This window comes from Pelophylax lessonae, assembly GCF_965119305.1.
Source record: "Pelophylax lessonae genome assembly, chromosome: 3".
Taxonomy (NCBI): Eukaryota; Metazoa; Chordata; class Amphibia; order Anura; family Ranidae; genus Pelophylax; species Pelophylax lessonae.
This window is the reverse complement of record NC_138770.1, coordinates 225,275,272-225,292,997: the sequence shown is the minus strand read 5'-3', so window position 1 is coordinate 225,292,997 and position 17,726 is coordinate 225,275,272. Positions and strand designations below refer to the sequence as shown.

The 17,726-nt window shown below is 40.7% G+C and overlaps 1 protein-coding gene across 1 annotated transcript in view; it reads right to left on the bottom strand.

Annotated features, from left to right (window-relative positions):
• The window catches only part of SLC9A9 (solute carrier family 9 member A9), a 1,314,986-nt gene that overhangs the window by 1,191,513 nt on the left and 105,747 nt on the right, over positions 1 to 17,726 (bottom strand). The gene's annotated exons all lie outside the window — the stretch shown is intronic.

Sequence of the window (17,726 nt, the reverse complement as noted above, 5' to 3'; positions counted from 1 at the left end):
CTGGATGGGTGTTACATTTCACCAATATTTGGGCTGTGGTCCCTTTAAGGGAAGTATGGGATCACAGGAAGGCAAGGGTTAAGCCCTCTCCCAGAGAGACCAGCTCTTAAAAGACAGGAAGTAGTGTCAGTGGGTGTGGGAGAGTAGGAGCTGGACATACACCTGGGAGACTGAGCTACTAAAAACAAGTGTGTTTGTGTGCTGCATGGTGGCTGGAGACTTGGTGCTGCTTGGGACTACATACCTCGGGTAAAAGCCCCTGCCAAAAGCCGGTATCGTATTATAATTTACCATTTAATGCTGGAGTTAAGCGGACTTTTAAGTTATACCTGTTTTCTGAACTGTTTGCTGCTGAAAGCTTTATTTCTGTTGTGGAAGAAAATAACCCACGTCTTGTATAAGTTTACCTGGCTTGTGCACGTGATCCCTTGGAGCTATCACCCCAAATATTGCAACACATAATATTCCTGCAAGGGCATCTTTAGTTAGCTTACACAAAAGTTGAAACAATGTCTGTGTTCAGTTATGTTAAACCCTACAGTTTACCAGCCATCATACTTATGTAAGGGAAAAACTCTGAAAAGAAATTAATCTTCAACTAACAAGCCCAATAAAAAGTGTAGAAAACCTGAAAGCACATTTTAGGTCCAGAAACTGCCCAGAATAGTAATTCGAAGGCTTGCAACATCTCACAAGTTTCTGCAGAACTGGCTGACACAGGAAAAATAGCTTCTCCCAGATAACAGTGATGGATGTTATCAATGACTTAAAGGTGACATACTCTGTATCATCATTGCCTGCAGGGTCACATGTTCTTAAATCCCTCAACAGATTTTGCTGCTGGTGCTAAGCCCTTAACAGATAGGTAAATAAACGAGGTCTCAAATCGCACGCAGAAATAAGAGAAAAAAAAGAAGAGTGGGCATACAAAAGGCGAGGAAATCAATCTTAAATGTCACAAAGTAATAATCTGGAGTACACAAGGTTAATAAATTGTAAGATGTGGGAATGATGCAGCAATAAAGCGCTATAGTAAAATAGTACTTTAGCACACCCTACTGGGCATAAAGCAAAGCTCCAAATTTACCACATTTATTTCATATTAAATTAAAACATAAGTATAAAAACATTTTATAATAAACCCCTAAACTGGCCTTTATTAGCCTTTTTTTTTTTTTTTTATCACAGAGGAACCCTTCCAATACTCCTCAAGTCTCAGGGAACTTGTCCTTAAAATGATTACATCTACAGCTCATGGTACATTTGAATGATCAGTAGATTGCAGATAGAATACCAAATAAAAGAATGAAGATTGTGGCACAGATTGACACCCATTGCAGATAATTCTGACACCCCCCTCTCTCAAATATGACCAAATGACTTTCAGTAATAATTTTGAAATTAAAAGGATAAAAATAGGAATAGCATGCAGAAAAGACACAAAGAAAGTCAAAATCGTTGTGTTCCCTCACGCTGTTGGCAGTGGAATATACCACTTCAAATAAGAGGTCACTGGAAAAGTTCCCTTTTACATGGGGGTTGGTGGTAGAGATGCCCCATTATATTTATGGTCAGCGAGAGAAGAGCGCCCTTACACTGGAGATCAGTGGGAGTAAAAATGTTCTTGAAAGTGGTGCTCAATACAGAGAACTCTTACCTTGGTGGTAAGTGGTAAGACTACCAACCTTATAGACAACTCTAAAGATCACTGGCTTCACTCGTTTTTTTTTTTTTTCAGAGAGAAACGGGGAGGCTCCACTGATCCCATGCTACTGGGAGATAAAAGGTCAAACCGCCATTGCTCAAGGAAACCCTAGCAATCTGTCTCATGCATAGCAATATAGGTTAAACAGCTAAACAATCTGAGCATCAAAAGTTAATTTTTGTAAAAGATACAGTATGAATGCTTATACATGTGTGCCCACAGAGGCTGACACTGACAAGTTGAACCTTAAATTTGACAATTAGTAAACAATTAACAGCAGATCATAACATGGAGGAAGCTACCAGACACTAGTGTTATGTGAGGGCTTAAAGACTACATTCACTTTTGCAGGTAAAACAGACGCATTTATTATTTTTATACCTGTAAAGTATTGCACATGCGATCCACTGAATGTCAGGCTCCAATACAATCTCCCTCCAGCTTTCTGCCTGGACCACTATATGGGGCTTTCATTTACAAAGCTAGAGGAAGATTTAATGGACTATGAGTGCACTGATGAGAACTAAAAGCAGTCTGCCATTGTGGAAGACAGGACTTGTAGTTTATTCATTCACAGATCTCTATGCAAGTGGATCCCTGTGCCAAACACTCATCAATAAAAAAAGAGTGAGCTGTTTGGTTACAGTAACAGTAGACGTGTTTGCAGCAAACAGAACACAGTAATTCAGAAGAACTCTATAAACGCCATGAAGTATGGAGGTAGAAATTTTATTTTTGGGGTTACTTAGCTGGATCAGGGCCTGGGCAGCCCACTGTTATTGATTCAACTATATATATATATATATATATATATATATTCTGCATCATATCAAAGTGTGCTTAATGAAAATGCGAGGCCAACTGTCCAAAAGTTGAAAATGAACCAAAATGAGCCTTTGAAAAGGCAAAGAATAAAGAGAGAGGGTTATGGGCTGCCCTAGTCAAAGCCCTGATTTGATGGGATCGTAGGCGGCATATAAAAAAAAAACAAACATGCATAGAACTGCTCAATAAAAACAACCACACCAAATATTGGACTAAAACAGGCCACGGCCCGAATTATTGGTTTTATTTTTTAAACCATTTTTATTTATAATCATAACTTTTCTGCACACCAATAGCTTAAATATTAAAAATGCAATAACAAATTCAGCTTAGCCACTTAGACTCAAGCTGACAACAAAGTATTTAACCTCTTCTTATATCCCCCCTTTGATCCAGTCTTATTCAAAGGTGCCCACCACATAAATCTTTGGCCAGGGGGGGGGGTTTGGGAGGGGAGCTCTTCCTAGTTAACCTCTTCTGGCGACTGGCGACAAAACCCTTTTAACAGACTCCTTATATAGGTACCTACAACCCTTCTGGGAGGTCATCTGACCTTGACTGACCTATCCCTAACTGACCTGCTGACCTTCCAGAATATTCCCGTACATGTGACTTCAACTGACGTATCACAACAAGCCCCATTGAAATCAAAAAGCGGCTTTTTATGAGGCCGCCACGTTCCCATGGGCAAAAGGGGGGCCAAAAAAAGGCTACCCCCTTTTTCCTGACATGGGATCGTAGGCGGCATATTAAATAAACAAACATGCAATAATAATTTATAATAATAAAAAACCACCACACCAATATTGGATTAAAACAGGCCAAGGCCTGGTTTATTGGTATTCTTTTTAAAACCATTTTATTCACAATCATAACTTTTATTCACACCAATAACCTAAAAATGTAAAATTCAAGAACAAATTCAACCTGGCCACTTAGACTCAAGCTGACAACAAAGTATTTAACCTCTTATATGCCCCAACCGACAGGAGTCATCTTTTCTGCAATTTTTCTAATGGCCGGAATGTAACTGATTCTAACCAACGCAGCCTGGGAACTATCTCTAAGAATACTAAAACTGTATTCGGGGAAGTCAGTTTCAGAAACTGAAAGGTATTCTTCAAAACCGAGATCAAATCGAATGTTTTAATTTGGCCAATATCATTCCTACCCAGTTGAACTGTAATATCCAGAGATGGCCAAAAAGCAATTAGCCTACCTAGTTCAAATGCTAAATCACTCCATACTATTCCCCTACAACCATACCATTAAATACAAAAAGAAGCTGGATCCAGGCCCAGGTTTTCAGAATGCTCTCTTTTGAGCCCAAAATATATATGAATGACCCAGGATCCAAACAACTCATCAGGTACCTGTATTGATTTAAACAAAATTATCAGGACGGATATAAAGTTTGTACTAGTCAGACCTCCATCGACCTATTTTCTTAATATTATTGGCTTCTAATTCAATCCGAGCAGCCTCAGTGGCTGCTCCAATCTGAAACGAATCAGAAGAAATCTTCAAATTATTCAATTGCAAGTGAAATAAGCATTTCTTTAACACAAAGGAAAACTGATAAGAGACCCGTCACTATAAATAAATAATAAATGGAAAACCGCTGGCCTAATGCTAAGGTAAGTATGCATAAACCTGACTAAACAAATGCTTTCATCTTGGCATGAATTAAACAAAACCCATGACCCAAGACCAAAGGAATCAGTTTTACTATATGGAAGAAAAACCCATAGTTAACTTTCTTTAAAAAAAAAAAAAAAAGGTTAGACAATAAAATACACGACCGCTTTGCTTTGAAAGCTGGCAATATTTCAGACACTCTATGTGCTGCAAAAAATGCTAAAGAAAAAACTGAATTGAATAAATTCACCTCATACTGAGATGAGCAAACTAATAATGTAACATTACATAGGTTTGCCAAAATTGCAGGAGTAATAGGGTTCCTTTTGTCAATAGAAACGTTTGTCCTCCTATAACCTTTCAATGCTTGCCTAACCGAAAAATAGCTGTGACAAGAAGAGAGATGATGAAGACGTAGGAAAAAGGAAACACCAGACAGCAATTTACTTCGTTGGGATCATGAGTATTTATTCTGCATCAGAGAATGAAGGAACATCAACACCAGCCGCTCAGAATTAATAAGAAGCTCAGTTTGCATGGAGGATAAAAAAGGAAAGCTATAAAAGCCAAGCAGCAGAATAGTTTTTCCAAGTGGAACTGGCCACCGAATGCTTTCACAAATCAAATTAGATCCCATAAATGCAGTAAGCTTACATTTAACCCTTTGATCACCCCTAGGTTAACCCCTTCCATGCCAGTGCCATTATTACACTATATTTTTAGCACTGATTACTGTAGTAATGTCACTGGTCCCGGAAGAAGTGTCAAAAATGTCATTTAGGGGTCCGATCTGTCTGCCGCAATGTCGTAGTCCCGCTAAAAATAACATATCGACCCCATTACTAGTGAAAAAAAATAAAATAAATAAAAATGACAAAAATCTTTCCCCTTGTTTGTAGATGATAGCTTTTGCGTAAACCAAACAAAATACACTTTTGATTTTTTTAACAAAAAAAAATTTTATTTTTCATTTTTCTTTGTGAATATATTATATAGCAGAATGTGAAAAATATTGTTTTTTTTTTTTTTTTTCAGAATTGTCACTCTTTTTTTGTTTATAGTGCAAAAATAAAAATTGCAAAGGTGATCGAATACTACCAAAAGAACGCTCTATTTGTGGGAGAAAAAGGACATCGATTTTATTTAGGTACAGTGCGCACGACCGCGCAATTTTCCGTTAAAGTAACGCATTGCCGAATCATTAAAAATGGCCTGGTCATTAAGGGGGCAAATTGTTCCGGTACAGAACTGGTTAAGGAGTCACCAACAGGAAAGGACAAATGGTGAATAAGGCGGAATTGGTTAAGCTCTTTTTTAGGGACTACTCCTAGGAGAGAGATCCTAAAATGCAAAAGGAGGGGTGGGTGAAACAAAAGGGACTGCAATCCCACCAGCTGCCACCTCCTTTCCCAGCTTTTCCTTTACCACTTCATGAAGTTGCTCAACTGATTTTAAATTGCCCACAATATTACAACCAGTACCCGTAAAAGAAGGGAGGGTGAAACCATTTTGAAAACCATTAATTAGCAAGGAAGCCATCTGCCGGTTTGGATACTCCTAAAGCCAAGGGAGCATTGTTTGCAAATCCAACTGCCTTTGTGAAGGTTGTCTTTGGATGTGAAATTTGAAGCTTGTAACTTCCAAAAACATTTTGGCATTGGGTGTGCCCCAGAATAAAAGGCACATTCATGCCTATACTTACAAGCATTTAACCAACATTGATTGTCGTTAGGTGCAAAGCATATGCCTTTTCTATAAACATTCCTGGAAGGATGCACAGGAGCATTGGTAGGCTGGCGTACCATGGGCTGTCTCTGTGGGAGAAATAGGTTCAGGCAAAGGCCCACGTCCTTATTACTCCAGATAAGGGAAGGCTGAACTGCAAATTTTTGATGGAAAGCCTCATCTTTTGACAACCAAGTCAAACCACTGAAACATCTGTAAGCTTCAAGAATATCTATGTGTTAAAATAAAGATGAGATAATCCCAGGATTTTTCTCACAAACAATGCTTGCATAAATGCAAAAAAACCTTGCAGCCAACCATAACATTTTTTTATAGCTGGTCTATGCCTTTCATCATCCATTCTATCATCCTTTTCATTCCTTGACAAAAAATCCCTAAATGGAGGCACTCATAAAGTCTATGTATTCTCCCTGCCAAAGCCTGTCTTTTAATGAACTGGACAAGTGATAGCCTAAAGGAGACAATATGCGAGGCATACACTCCCAGTCTCCTGTCCACTTACAGGTTTAGGTAGGGGAGAATGCAGTACTGGAGAAGAAACAGCAGGAGGAAACTGAGACACCAGTCTATCATCAGACAGATCAGCTGACCATACCCCTGCTGTCACTTCCCCAGGAAAGGCATTATATGAAGCCTGATTAGAAGCTTGCACATGAATAGAAGACAATATTTGCTCCAAAAAAGAAGATATAGCAGAGAGTCTTGATAGAGGATTTAATTTACTGCTGTTTAGAGAACTGCTACTTTCAGCAGGAGCAGGTGGAGGTGGAGGAGATGTGCACCCCACAAGAATAATACTGCGGGGCTGTAGCTCCTCCGCTGCTGATGCCGCCTCTTCCCCGCCCGCCGAGAATCCTCCACTCCTCCTGCATTGACATCCTTTGGTCTGGCGACCTCTCAAAGCCCTTCCCCTGGAACTGCCGAAGCCACCATGACAGGAGCTATTTGCAGCTGCTCTCCACTGCTGTCCCTCCGTGAGTCTACCTCCACTGCTCCGAATGCAGGTAACGAAAAGCACTGCTTGATCCACTCCTCCCTCCCGATTCTGCTCGTTCCAGTAGCTTATGAACAAAGGTCTTCATGTCGCCAGAGAGGTGTACCCAAAGGGCAGTATTATAGCTCCTTCGTCCTCCACTGTTCCTGGTGAACCTCTTCTGTTGACTGGCGACTAAACATCTTTGTCAGGCTGCTTTATAGGGCCCTAAGACCCTTCTGGAATGTTCTGGGAGGTCACCTGACCTTGACTGACCTATCCCTAACTGACCTACTGACCTTCCAGAACATTCCTGTACATGTGACATCAACTGACCTATCACAACAAGCCCTGCTGAAAATCATTCAAAAAGGTGCTTATAATGACACCGCCAAGTTCCCAATAAAAGGCTACCCCCTTTTTCCTGACATTCTCATTAAAATGTTGTAGAGGATTTTTAAAATGGTCAGTTCATGCAAAAAAAACACAATCATCTTACAATTGAAAACATTTTGAAAGGAGAAATGGTCAGAAATTTTAATGTCAATGTAAGAGACTGGTGGGCAGTTACTCAAAATGTCTACAAGAAGTAACTACTGCTAAAGGGAGCAATACTAGCTTCTGGTGCCTGGGTTGAACGTACTTTTCCAAAGAACATCATTACATTTTTTTGATGTTTTGTTACATAAATGATTGAAAGGGCAATATACCTGTTGATACTGCTAGAGATCCAATGAGCTCCTAACTTCCTTTGCACTTTACCTGTGCTACACCAAAATGTCAAGCAAGAATATCAGTCCTCCTAAGTTCATCTTTATGAACTACAGAACACCTCCCCCCATGTTATGAAGATGAGGGGAGGGATATGTTCTGTAATACAAATATATTGTAAGAAGCAAGCAGCCTAGGGTGACTGTTTCATGCAGTGCAGCGAGTGAGTATTGTCACCCTAGGGCAGGAAGTGTGTTAATGGCAGGATTACTAGTTAAAAATAAAAATAAGTTAATAAAATATATATTCTGAAGTCCTCCTCATGTGTAATGTATTTATTTATATAATGTTTAAAAGGTTAGCAGGAGACATCCAGTAAACCCTGTACTTCCTATAAATGTTATTGGCTTCCCTCTTTAATTCTGCTTGTTTGAAATGAGTACCATATGCATGGATTGCAAAGCTTGTTGCAGAAAACAGTAAATCCTTTGGCAAGTCAGAGTTCCAATGTTCAATATATATTTTACCTGTGTATTTAGATGCTTCCATGAAGTTCAGTTTTAAAATACACATAACAAGCAAAGCGTTCTCACTTCCGGCACAGCAGGGATCAGAGTAATAAAAAGAATCACTGAGGTGCAAGAGAAAATTATTTAAGAAATGAGAGAATAACTTTCACTGCCAACGGTAGGTGTGCTAGTACTCGACAGGGGACACTACTAGTTCTAAAGGGACAGAGGACAAATACCAGGGGTGCATGCTGAGGAAGGATGATATGCAACATTGTTGGACAATCTGGTGTCACTAGTTTCTGCAAAATGAGTCCAAGGACATACTCTCTGCAGAACTGGGTGCATCATGTGATTTCAGGCACATCTGCAGGCAAATATTTTAAATCAGTCATCATTGGGTACTAGAGAAGATACAGTGTATGCATCAAAGCTAAGTCTAAAGCTAGCCAGCAAATTTCACTATATGTATTCTACTATGTTTGGACAGCCAAGAAGCTGCACAGAATTACAGTAAAAACGAATACCATATATTTGAATGGTAAAGTGACGATAGCCTGGAGCTCAGCTATTGTAACGCTCATGCGTTTTTGTTAGTGGATGGATTTGCAGCTGCAGAATTGTCACACTCAGTAGTCGTGTAGAGATTCTGTTGAACAAACATATCCAACTCTCAGGACTTCATCACTGTGCACAGCCTGTTTATGCAATATACATACACTCAATCTGATGTTAATGGAGGGATAGAATATGTGAGAGTATATAGGTGAGAGACAGGCTATAGTATGGTGAGCACCTAGGAGTAGTATTAGGAGAGTGTTTAGGTGATGGTAGTAAGCAGGTTCTAATGTCAAGTATAATGCAGATGGTAGGAGACAGCAGATGGAGTATACAAGACAGAGTAACCTAGTGCAAGGATAGTTGATGGTAGTCCCAAGAACAGTCTATGCAGATGATAGGAAATAGCTTAGATAGAGATAGTCCTGGTATATGCAGTAGATGACAGTAGAAGTGCAGGTTAGTAAGGAATCCCCTGTGGGGTACTTATCACTAGATAGGTAGTAGTAACAAAGTTCAGTAGTGAGAGGTGATCCAGTAGCGAGATACGGATCGGCAGCGAGGTTCCGGTTCAGTTCAGGCAATGGGAATAGCCAGCAGCTCCAGCTTCACAAGAGAAGGTGCGGTGAACATGCGGTTTGAACGAGCAATGAATGAGAGAAAGCCGGCGATTGAAATAGCCGCTCATAGCGGCGCTCGGCGATGATGTCATTGCCCTTAAAGGTGTATGCGTCCCATTTGGATAGCAAGATGGGACGCAATATTAAGAGAGAAATGTGGAAATAAGGGTACCAGAGGTACCAGAACATTACAGCTATAAAGTATACTTTTAAGGGCTTGTTCACATAATATGCATGGGCTGCACTAGGCAGCATTACCCAATGTGCCCAGAACAGTCCCAATGCATAGACAAGGCATTTTGCATTCACTCCTATGATCTTAGTTCAAACCACTGCACTGCATTGTTTTCAGATCTTTTTTTCCAGAGAGTCCTTTGCCATGAGGTGCCATGTTGAACTTCCAGTGGCCAGTATGAGAGAGTGAGAGCGATAACACCAAATTTACAACATCTGCCCCCGTATTCACACCTGAGGCCTTGTTACACTAACAAGTCACATGACACCGGGGGGGATGGATAATTGGGCCCAGTTTGGATATTTTCACTTAGGGGTGTACTCACTTTAGTTGCCAGCGGTTTAGACATTAATGGCTGTGTGTTGAGTTATTTTGAGGGGACAGCAAATTTACACTGTTATACAATCTGTACACTCACTACTTTATATTATAGCAAAGTGTCATTTCTTCAGTGTTATCACATGAAAAGATATAATAAAATATTTACAAAAATGTGAGGGGTGTACTCACTTTTGTGAGAGACTGTATGGGAGGGAATATTCAATGTGATTACATATTTTTTGACAGGAATTACAACAAGATTTTCTAGTGAAACAGGAACCATGGGGTAGAGATTGCTACAAAACTCTATACAGTCATATCTGCTCCAGTAGTTAAAAAATTCAAACAAACTTTGGCATGCATTCAGAGTGAATACTGTTTGGGGAAAATGCATATTGCTAACTACCTAAGAGCACAGACCGTGTCTGTTTAGTTGCTCATTCACACCAGCAGCTGTGTTTATACCACAGCCGCTGGCAGGCACAACGAGGGGAGTGGTCGGTGCATCACACTGTTTACTTTTTTCTTTTATTTTTCCAATAAAGTGACATTTAAATAATTTTTATTCATTGAAGCAGGTTGAAATGTGGTGTACTTCGTTGCAACAGGCAGCACTAAAATAAGTGGCACATCTTTTTTTGCAGCACACATAAAGAATTGTTGCTCTACATGAAGATGGCCTAGGCTAAAAGAAGATCACCAAGACCCTGAAACTGAGCTGCAGCACGGTGGCCAAGACCATACAGAGGTTTAACAGGACAGGTTCCACACAGAACAAGCCTCGCCATGGTCGACCAAAGAAGTTGAGTGCACGTGCTCAGCGTCATATCCAGAGGTAGTTTTAGGGAAATAAATGTATGAGTGCTGCCAGCATTGCGGCAGAGGTTAAGGAGGTGGGGGGTCAGCCTGTCAGTCCTCAGACCATACACCGCACACTGCATCACATTGGTCTGCATGGTTGTCATCCCAGAAGGAAGCCTCTTCTAAAGATTATGCACAAGAAAGCCCACAAACAGTTTGCTGAGGATAAGCAGACTAAAGACATGGATTACTGGAACCATGTGCTGTGGTCTGATGAGACCAAGATAAACTTATTTGGTTCAGATGGTGTCAAGCGTGTGAGGAGGCAACCAGGTAAGGAGTACAAAGACAAGTGTGTCTTGCCTACAGTCAAGCATGGTGGTGGGAGTGTCATAGTCTGGGGCTGAATGAGTGCTGCTGGCACTGGGGAGCTAAAGCTCATTGAGGAAACCATAAATGCAAACATGTACTGTGACATACTGAAGCAGAGCATGATCCCCTCTCTTCGGAGGCTGGGCCGCAGGGCAGTATTCCAACATGATAACAACCCCAAACACACCTCCAAGATGACCACTGCCTTGCTAAAGGATGCTGAGGGTAAAGGTGATGGACTGGCCAAGCATGTCTCCAGACCTAAACCCTATTGAGCATCTGTGGGGCATCCTTAAATGGAAGGTGGAGGAGCGCAAGGTCTCTAACATCCACCAGCTCCGTAATGTCATCATAGAGGAGTGGAAGATGACTCCAGTGACAACCCGTCAAGCTCTGGTGAACTCCATGCCCAAGAGGATTAAGGCAGTGCTGAAAAATAATGGTGGCCACACAAAATATTGACATTTTGGGCCCAATTTGGACATTTTCACTTAGGGGTGTACTCACTTTTGTTGCCAATGGTTTATACATTAATGGCTGTGTGTTAAATTATTTTAAGCGGACAGCAAATTTACACTGTTATACAAGCTGTAACACTCACTACTTTACATTGTAGAAAAGTGTCATTTCTTCAGTGTTGTCACATGAAAAGATATAATAAAATATTTACAAAAATGTGAGGGGTGTACTCACTTTTGTGGGATACTGTTTTTTACATCCCAGGTTTATAAGAAAACGGAAAATAAAATATAGTGCATGTAATTGAACAAAAAATTTGTTTGATGTTAGTGCAGCACAAGAGCTAACATGCCCTCACCTCCAAATATGGGTTCACAGTTGATTTATTTATGGTAAGGATACTGTTCAATGTCATTTACCTAATCAGTCTCAAAGTTACTTGTTAACTTAGACACTTTTAGAGCCGGTTCACACTGAGGCGACACGACTCCTTATTACTTCGGGGGCGACTTGTGCATTACCATGCACCACGACTTCGGAGCGACTTGCAGGGACTTCACATAATGGAAGTCTATGCAAGTCGCTCCGAGGTCGCCCCGAAGTAGTACAGGACCCTTTTTCTAAGTCGGAGCGACTTGTGTCGCTCCTATTAGAACGGGTCCTGTAGCGTGTAGCGGTCAATGGACCGCGAGGGAGCGCGACTTGTCAGGCTGACAAGTCGCCTGACAAGTCGCTCTAGTGTGAACCGACTCTTAAACACAGCCTTTGCAAGATTCACAAGTCACGTTTTTTAAATAAATCAATCAAGAAAAATATATATATATAAACTTTGCTAAAATAAAGTTCCATTTTAGACTCTTGCTTTTTAATGCATGCATTCCGATTCCGTTCTTTTCTTAAAATAGGAAATGTTTATATTTTTTTCTGCGTTTTAGTGCATTTGGAGGCCCATATAAGTCAATGATAATGCATTAAAATGCATATAATATGCATTTTGCTGCCCTGAACAGATAATAACAAACCTTGGTTAATGGGTGTTTACCCTGTCCACTCTAAACTCTAAATTCAAAATGCATTAAAAAAGCGCATCAAACTGCATGTCAATGCACACAGGAACCATAAATGTATTCATGACAATGCACCGATCTAACGCTAATATAAAAATGCACTTCTTTACACACATAAATGGGCCCCACTGTTCTGTGATCCTACTTTTGCAGCACCTGTGAAGCTTAGAAGCAGGTTTGCTTCCAAGTAACCATCACCCATTCTCCAGACTTATGATTAAGGGGTTTAAAGCTTACCATGCATGTGACAAACTGACTGTATAATATTTGTACAATCCTCTTCAGTTTTATCAAAACTTTATCACATGAAAACCTACCTAAACTATCAAGTCAGCTTATCTGCAATCAGGCAGGCCCTTGAACTACATCATTGTTGGTGGGATCTAAAGAAGATTGTAACATGGATGATGAGCTTAAAGTAGATGTAACCTAATCACTAAGGTAAGAAGTCAGTTGTTTAAAGCGGAACCTTACCCATAACAACTTACTTCTTGATGGAGAGCCCCTAAACAGCAGTAAATCATAAAGTGGTACTAAACCCATTGATTTACCGGTTTCAAAAAACAGTTGCATTCCTGGAATGCTAGGATTGCTAACTGTCACATTTGCTTGTGTCCTCCACTAAACTGTCAAACCATGAAATGGCTGGAGTCATAACTGAACACATGTGCAGCACCATGGCAATTCAAGTTTAAAGCGGTTGTAAACCCTTAGAACAAAAAAAAAAAAAAAAACCTGCAAGACAAAGGCATAATGGGCTAGTATGCATCGCATACTAGCCCATTATGTGTAACTTACCTTAGAACGAAGCCCCGACACGGACCCCCAGACATCGCTGCGGGTGCTGCCATGATTCCTCGCCGTCTCTTCCGGGTTCGGCGGAGCCCCGATGATTTTTCCGGCAAGCTCCCGGCAACTTAATTGAAGGTCCCCCCGGACCTTCAGAGCGCATGCGCCGCCCGCGAGAGCGGCTGCATGCACTGTAAATATCTCCTAAACCATGCCGGTTTAGGAGATATTATTTGTACCTACAGGTAAGCCTTATTATAGGCTTACCTGTAGGTAAAAATGTCAAAAAGCGGGATACTACCGCTTTAAACAGAAGCAGCGTCCTTGGCTGTAAAGGATAGGAGAGTTTAATTTTGCTTTAGGGCTGTCAGCAGATTGGCCTCTACAAACTCAGCAAGTGCCTAAAAATGGAGAGCAACTGAGCATGTGTAGAGCAGGGTGAAACCATGTATTACTGGATTTTAAACAGTATAGATACTTTTATTTTTAATGTTTTACATAGCTATACCTGCAAAAGGGGCCAGCCTAAAGTGATCTAGCAGGACTTAAAGCGGAGTTCCAGCCTCACACACTCACCTGTCCAACGGTCCAGCGATGTGGCCGCCCGATGCCTGGCTCTTCTCCCTCTTTGTCTGCGGCGCCGGCATCACTGGTGTGGGCACCAGGCTGTGACAGTTTTCGGCTTCACAGCCGGGTACGCACTGCGCATGCGCGAGTTGCGCTACGCGTCGTGATTGGCCGGCAATCTTTTGGGACCTCTGACATGTCCCAGAAGATTGCAGGGAGGGAGGGGGAGAGGAGAACTTCCGCTCAGGGCGCCGCGTCGCTCCGAGCGGAAGTGGGAGCGGTTACCTGTCAAAACTAGGTACCCGCTCCCCCCCCCCCCCCAAAAAAATGACATGCCAAATGTGGAATGTCAGGGGGTTAGAACTGCCTAAAGCGGAAATTCCACTTTTGGGTGGAACTCCGCTTTAATTTTCTGACTAAAGTTCCACTTTAAGATACAAACATTTGCAGGGTTTATGCCTGCTACTCTCTCATAGTCTTCAACAGCAGAAAATATATATTCTTAACATTTTACATATGGTAATAATTTTTTAGAACTGGTAAAAACTGATATACTGTTCAGCTGTTGGGCATGGACATTTTTTCTACAGATAACTTCTTATCCAATAGTCCCACTGACAGGCACTGCTTGTAACCACTGGCAATCTTTATTTAGCCAGGGTTAATAACCCCAATTAATTACTCAATAGTAAAATAAGGGGACCAATGGCTGCTAACATAAAGTGTATTTACCTAACACTATTGACCCCTGCTGAAGAAGTCGTGGATTTGACGTAACGCGTAGGGGGAGGAGCCTGTACACGCTGTAGCACCCATCTCACTGTCCATGCCTGCACTGCCAGTCTATGTATATTTACCTCAATAATTCGTTGATACAGAGAGCACTAGATCACTGTGTTTATTTTACACATGTACCTAACCGTGACGGTGGAGAGATGAATATGAGGAGGTGACACCATTATTCCCTTCACTGTGTCATTGACACAGCGGGTCTGGCCATTATATCCTACCTGAGGCACCTTTATCCAGAGGGAGGACAGGAGGAAGCAACTTACCTATTACCTAACAGCACCTGTGTTTGCACAAAGCGGGTTTGGCTCATTATAATTTGTGAGCCAAACCAGGAGGTGAGCGGCCAGCATTACTATTAATGCACTTTATTACACTGAAGTACCAGCACTTGATTACCTGATACCAGCACAGCACAGAAGAGATCAACCACTCGTTATGGACTTTGCACATTATTGATTTTTTATCACCTGTGTATGCTAATGTTATATTATTTATTAGCACAAGCACTTTATTGTGACACCTATTTATTTATATATTAAGTTATATCTCATATATTATATGTTCACGGATATAAGGATTTATTTATCACCTGGATTATTTAATCATCACATTATCTACTAGCAGGAGCACTTTTATTGTGATAATTATTTATTCATTTTAGTGATATTCTTATTTCACTTGATATATTTCAATTGATTTTATTGCATATAGTATATCCTTTGGCACAACATACCTTATTCTTTGATTACCTATGTACAATGATTGTTACTGCCTTTGGGGCTAAGCTGGCTCAGCTCAAACAATGTATGGGCATGTATTGGCAGGCTGAATGTACACAAATTGATCAATCAATCAACTTGGGTACAACAGCCTGCCGGATTTTGCACCCCAATTAGCTATTAATAATCATTGTGTTCTCCTAGCCAAGAGAACATATTGGCTCAGCGGAAGGGATTATCCCATCAACACTGACTGTTTTTTTTTTTTATTTGCTAATATTTTTTCCCCATAAAAGTGGAATTACCCTTTAACCACTAGCCGACTGTATAACTTAGATATAAGGCAGAAAAGTGGAAGGGCTGTGCTGGATCATGTACCTAGTATGTGATCTGACACACCTGGGTCTGTGGCACGCATGCGTCGCGTACCACGGACTTAATGTCATTCGGCACCTGCCAACTGTTTAGTGCACAGGCAGAACTGCAATCTGCCTATGTAAACAAGGCAGATCCCCATTCTGTCAGTAGGGAAGGCATTGATCCTGTGTTCCTGCAAAGCAGGGACATGGATCCATGCCTTTCCTTAGTAAAAGCACCTCCCCCACAGTAGACAAGTACTGGCTAGGAACACATTCAACCCTTTAATTGCCCCTGATGTTAACCCCTTCCCAGCCAGTGTCATTAGTACAGTGACAGTGTATATTTTTAGCACTGATCACTGTATTAGTCCCCAAAAAGTGCCAAAAAAGTGTCAGTGTCCAATTTGTCTGCCACAATATTGCAGTCCCGCTATAATTCGCTGATCGCCACCATTACTATTAAAAAAAAATAAAAATAAATAGATAAAAATTTCCCATAGTTTGTAGACGCTATAACTTTGCGCAAACCAATTAATATACGCTTATTGTAATTTTTGTTTTTTTACCAAAACTATGTAGCACATACACATACATATTGGCCTAATTTTATGAAGAATTTAGATTTTTTTTTAAAAATGTTATCGCTTGTGTTTTATAGCAGACAGTAAAAAAAATGTTTTATTTTTTTTCAAAATTGTTGGTCTTTTTTTGTTTATAGCGCAAAAAATAAAAACCACAGAGGTGATCAAATACCACCAAAAGAAAGCTCTATTTGTGGGGAAAAAGGACATAAATGTTATCCAGGTACAGTATTGTGCGCAATTGTCAGTTAAAGTAACGCAGTGACGTATCGCAAAAAATTACCTAGTTATGAAGGGGGGTAAATCTTTCGGAGGGCAAATTTTTAAAGTGGTTCAGTCATGAAATCTTAAAGCACATATATCTGTAGGGTTTACTTTTCTCTCTCCAAAGCTCTTAGTGTAATTTCCCTCTGGTGCTTCGTTCCTCTGTTATCATCAAACTTGTCAGAAGTAATTCATGCTGATAACTAAGGAACAAAGCACTTTGTTGTCTATTCACAACACAGCTCTGTATCCTTCCTTCATTCCTGTGCCGTGTGTGAAGGGGGGGGGGGGTGAGTCCCACTCCTCCAATCAGCTCTCACATAGTTTACAAGACCTCTAAGTGAAGCTCACCGCCCCTCCTCTCTGCTCCTGACAGATGAAGGAGGTTTTTATTACAATTCTGCACTTTTGAAGGGGTGTAGATAAGAGAAGACTGCAGATAAACAAGTAAAACACGTAGGATGATTTGTTTAATTTGTTTGTATCATCTGAAGCTATTCTCTTCACTGGGTATATGAGAGGGTTTACAACCACTTTAAAGAAAACCTAAAGACAAAAATTGTTTTAGTTTTGGATAGGGTGGGGAGGGATTAGAACACCTATCAGGTTTTTATTGATGTCTGTGCCCCATTAGGGAGATTCTCCCTCTCTATTTGTACTGTTTATCATGATTATTGAGAGTGAAAGTAAAGGAAAATCCCAAATGTTGGGATGTCCCCAGAACAGGAATATAGGGGAAATCTTCCAATGAGCATAATAGTTCAGATGACCCTGGTGACAACTAGGAATTCCCCCACATTGGAGGAACTTCCCCTCACTTCCAGTTTGACTATGGAACAGGAAGTTAAGGGAAATCTATCCAAAGGGACACAGACATAAAAAAAAAAAAACTGCAAGGGGTTATTAACCCTCCCCTACTCTATCCAAAATTAAAACAAAGTTTTGTCTTTAGTTCTAATTTAGGAACAATGGTCAAAACAAACCTCAGCCTGCTGACTGGGCATTGAAGGAGATACTGGTAAGGTAGAGTCATTCTTCTGTTCACTCCGCTCTCTTCTCCTGTTAGATATGGTCTTTTCATTTGATGTCAGCACATGTGAATAAAGGAAAGCATT